The sequence below is a fragment of the Vigna unguiculata genome, chromosome 9, assembly GCF_037176805.1.
Source record: "Vigna unguiculata cultivar grain cowpea cultivar isolate G323 ecotype 2 chromosome 9, ASM3717680v1, whole genome shotgun sequence".
Classification (NCBI taxonomy): domain Eukaryota; kingdom Viridiplantae; phylum Streptophyta; class Magnoliopsida; order Fabales; family Fabaceae; genus Vigna; species Vigna unguiculata.
This window is the reverse complement of record NC_140800.1, coordinates 12,789,984-12,793,556: the sequence shown is the minus strand read 5'-3', so window position 1 is coordinate 12,793,556 and position 3,573 is coordinate 12,789,984. Positions and strand designations below refer to the sequence as shown.

The 3,573-nt window shown below is 35.7% G+C and overlaps 1 pseudogene across 3 annotated transcripts; it reads left to right on the top strand.

Moving 5' to 3' along the window:
• Positions 1 to 201: 201 nt before the first annotated feature.
• LOC114163016 (LOB domain-containing protein 25 pseudogene) lies at positions 202 to 2,599 on the top strand (annotated as a pseudogene). Of its 3 annotated transcripts, XR_014984462.1 has the most exons (3): positions 224 to 286; positions 383 to 523; positions 1,839 to 2,599. The product of XR_014984462.1 is annotated as an LOB domain-containing protein 25 pseudogene, transcript variant X2 (transcript). The 3 variants fall into 3 exon arrangements; XR_014984463.1 differs by having other exon boundaries at positions 202 to 572; XR_014984461.1 differs by having other exon boundaries at positions 213 to 523.
• Positions 2,600 to 3,573: the final 974 nt, after the last annotated feature.

The following is a 3,573-nucleotide window of genomic DNA, read 5'->3' as shown; positions in this document are numbered from 1 at the left end:
TTATATATTCATTTATAATATTTTTTATAACATTTTTCATATTATTATTTTTTTCTTGAACACATGGTTGATTTGATCTCATTGTTGAGTGTTAAACCTAAAAATGAAAAGAAATGGTTTTGAGAATTTAGTGGAAGTGCATGGTTAATTAGAAAGGGAATGAGAATGTGAGACATGGGCACATATTATTATTAGATGCAAGGAGGTCATAGTCATTCTTTTATAGTGTACCTCCATTTATTACCTTTGTCTTTTGCATCCATTCCTTCTCCATCCACTCAATGCTGTTTGCCTTCTCTCCCTCATAAACTTTTCCCACTTAATTATCACCTTCCACACTCTCCTCTCTTTATCTCTCTCACTTTGTGTCTCTCTTTTGCAGTTAGGGTTTCCTCTTTAAGGCTGCTCTTCCTGTCAAAAATCTGCAACTTATATCTTTCATTGGCTAAGCCTCTTTTGTCTTCTCAGGGTAAAACAGCAGCTTCTAAAGCCCCTCTCCCACAAGGGAAAAAAAAAAGAAAAGGTACTTCCCTTTTACTTCTTCTCATCAACCAAACCTACATCACAAACAGGTAAAATCATGTTCATGTTCTACCTTCTTCTCTCTATGCATCTATACTTCTTTTCTCTGTTTCATCTTCTTTTGAGTAAAGTACCGGGTGCTAGCTAGACAAAATGGATCCTTTTCAGAACTCACTGTTTAGGGCTTTTTTTTTTTTTTTCTTTCCATTTTACATACGCTTTTTTTATGCAGTCATGCCTCGTTGCTGCAGCCAGATCCCTGCTTAATTCAACTCACTTAATTATGAGCTTTTACTTTATCATGCAGCTCAATTCCAGAACAAGAAAGATATATATATAAAGTTTTCTTGTCTGTGTTAGTGTGTGTGCAAGTTTCTGATGAACAAACATGGAAGAAGATAGAACATACACAGACACTTAAGGGGGGAAAATTAGAAAACAGTATGAAGGGAGTTTCAAGATTAAAATTAAGAACTCTTCATTATCTTTTTTTTTTTTCTACTCTCATGAATAGAAAAAAATAAAGGGAGAACGGAAAGAAGGAAAATATATTTTAAGAAAAGAATTAAGAAAGTTTGTTAAAGAAAAAGAAAGGATAAAGATGGTCATCCTATAATATAATATAATTTAAGAAAGTGACAACTAATCCTTAAATTTAAACCAGTTACAATGTTTTGGTACGTATATGTTTGTAATGGGAAAGGTCTTGTGAGATCTCAGGAAGAAAGGATTATGAAGGGCTAAAAGATCAGACTAATTAATGTTGTCCCAATTCAAAATATTTTTTAATATATATATATATATATATATATATATATATATATATATATATATATATTCTCCTTCTAATAATATTCAATAATGAGTATATGGATATATATAGTTGATACCTTTGATCGAAGAAAGAACTTAAACACGAACTTGACAAGGAAAAGAAAGTGTAACTGAAGTAATCAGATCTAATTTTCTCTTTCTTTGTTTTTTACCATTCATTTTCATAATAATTTTGGAAGTGAAAATGCAGACTAGAGAACAATACATAGACTATTTGGCCAGTCTTCTACTTTTTCTATATAGTATAAAATTATAGTTTGAGTTCTATTCCATGTTAACTCGATCGCTAAAGTATAAGAAATATGAAATTTCAGCTAAATTTTCGTAGATGTTGGTGGTCCTATATATCTTGAACTTTCTTGTGATCTAAACTTTTGGTCTTTAAAATATGAAAGAAAAGAAAAAAATAAGAGTACACAGTGGAGAAGGGAAAGTTGTTGTGTTAATTGATTTCATTTTATGTGAATCTTTATGGTTTTTAGGGAAATTGAAAAATGGCATCATCGAGCTCCTACAATTCTCCATGTGCTGCCTGCAAATTCTTGAGGAGGAAATGCCTTTCAGGGTGCATCTTTGCACCTTACTTCCCACCAGAAGAGCCTCAGAAGTTCGCGAACGTGCACAAGATATTCGGAGCGAGCAATGTGACGAAGCTTCTGAACGAGCTTCTTCCACACCAGAGGGAAGATGCAGTGAACTCGCTTGCCTATGAAGCTGAGGCACGTGTGAGAGACCCAGTTTATGGGTGCGTAGGAGCCATCTCTTTTCTGCAGAGACAAGTTCAAAGGCTCCAAAAGGAGCTTGATTCTGCCAATGCCGATCTCCTTCGCTATGCCTACAATGACATGCCTCCACCCTCTCTTTCGGTGCCACCACCAATGACACCAACAACAATTCAACAAATGCCCCCCCAAAGGTCTTTGATCAGTGCAAGGTTTGGAAATGAAGCAAGTGGGTTTTATAGGCCCTCTCCAACCATCACTCACAACTCTTACCCTTATTCTCTTCCATGGACTGATACCCCTCCTGAAGATATCGATGGGGGAGGAGAAGGAGGAGGTAATAACAACTTGTGAAATGAAATAATAACGATATTGCATATCTAGGGTTTATGCCTCTTGATGAGGGCATGGCCCTGCAATATTTATAATATGTAGTCATGGTCTCTGCCTTGTGTAGCCTCCTTTGGACTGTTCTGCACTGTTTAATTTCTCTTAAATTAATTTGAAGGGGTTTTTGTTTCGATTTGTAGGTGATGATTATGAACATGTGTTGTTTATTAAGACCTAAAATAAGTGGGTGGTCCATAGTAATAGTAATGTATAACTACTGCTATAACTACTGCTAGACCTACTGTTATTGTGTATTCAGTGCAACTCTATAGGCATGTGCAGTGAGCATGCGGAGTTGACATTCTCTGTCATTGTTTATGATTAAGAATAAATGAGCGATAACGTTACTTGATTCTAAAGCCTAACTCTACGCCTTAGACGCTTATAGTCCTACTTACCCTATATATTCCCTCCCTTTAATTTTCCTCTTCTTCATGGACCACCCTTTTACTTTCTCCTTCTTCTTTCAATTACTTATTTACCCCATTGAGTTAATTTAATTAACTTCACCAACCGTCAAAAATTTCCCGTACCAGACTTAATTTGCTTTAGTTTCACTAAAATAAAGGCACAGAACCATAGTGTCAGTGACAGTGAAGAGGCTGAGTTAATTACTGGCAAAATGTCACAATCACAGGCACAGAAACAAGATATTACGCTTGAGTTCAAAGTATATATATACATATAGGAAGCTACCTCAAGTCTCAATCTCAAGTGTTAATCACAACAACTTGTCATGGCTCTATACAGGTTCTTCGGAAAGCACAGTGGGTATTATTGGGGGTGGTGTTTGTTTGATGAACTCAACTAACAGGAAAACGAGCAGTGTTTCTCTGAATCTGTGTCTGTGCTGCAATCTATCCCAACTTTGTTTTGAATTGTAGTTTTCATCATGTACCGAGAAAAAGGTAGGATGATGAATCTCTTGCTTCTAAAAGGACTTGGTCTCTATAGTCTCAATTCCCGTGAGAGTGAGACTCGGCAACACCCTCTCATTTTTCTTGAATAAATAAATCACAGAAATAGTGAGCCACAGTCGCTGTACTCATTGGATCCGATACAGAAAAGTAGTGGATACACATATACATATATACTAACTAGTTCA